Source organism: Chrysochloris asiatica, unplaced genomic scaffold (assembly GCF_000296735.1).
Source record: "Chrysochloris asiatica unplaced genomic scaffold, ChrAsi1.0 scaffold00028, whole genome shotgun sequence".
NCBI classification, from domain to species: Eukaryota; Metazoa; Chordata; class Mammalia; order Afrosoricida; family Chrysochloridae; genus Chrysochloris; species Chrysochloris asiatica.
In genome coordinates this window covers 15500096-15501095 of record NW_006408546.1, presented here as the reverse complement: position 1 = coordinate 15501095, position 1000 = coordinate 15500096, and positions in this window count along the sequence as shown.

The window sequence follows — 1000 nt, the reverse complement described above, 5'->3', positions numbered from 1 at the left end:
TAGCGAATAATGTTTATCAGGACGGATTGTGAGGGTTGGAAATGCAAAGGTAGACGTTTTGTAACAAGGAAGGGAGTGATTAATTCTCCAGGCTAGGAGCGGAGGTCTCTGGGACCATCAACGGAAAAGAGCCGAGAGCGGGACCCTACCCAGAGAAACAGAGATGCCTGAGATAGAGACAGAGACAACGACGTGGAGTGATGAAGTGGCTGCGGACTTTGGGCCCAGAGAGGGAAAGGGACTGTGGGCTGAAAACTGGGGCGGAGGGGGGGCGGAGCGGGAAGTGTAGAGGACGGGTTTCTAGGATATACCCTTTGGTTGGTTGATGATGCATAGAGGGGATTGGAACTATGGCAATGAGATGATATATGATGGAATGAATGTAAGACTAAGGTTCTCCCATGTAAACTATCATATAATTCACAATAAAATATTAAAACAAAAAAGATAATGGAATATTTCCACGAGCTTTTTTGAAGCCCCCTAATATACAGATTTGTGTTGGAAATAGTGCAGCCAGAGTGCTCCTTGGAGGCCAGGATGGCCAAACTTCGCCTCTCATACTTTGGACATACTGTCAGGAGGGACTAGTTGCTGGAGAAGGATATCATTTTTGGTAAGGTGGAGGGTCAGAGAAAAAGAGGAAGACCCTCAGCGAGATGGATTGGCAAAGTGGCAGCATCAGTGGGCTCAAGCATGGCAACAATTGTGAGGTTGGCCCAGGATCGGGCAGTATTTAGTTCTGTTGTGCATAGAGTCACTATGAGTTGGTACCGATTTGATGGCGCCCAACAACAACTATATACTTTGTTGTTGTTGTTGTTAAGTGCCATCAAGTCGGTTCCGACCCTGTACAGGGTTTCCAGGGCTGTAAATCTTTACGGGAGCAGAAATCCTCATCTTTCTCCCGCGGAGCGGCTGGTAGTTTCAAACTGCTTACCTTAAGGTTTGCAGCCCGATTCGAAACCACTACGCTACCAGAGCTCTCTCTCTGTCTCTG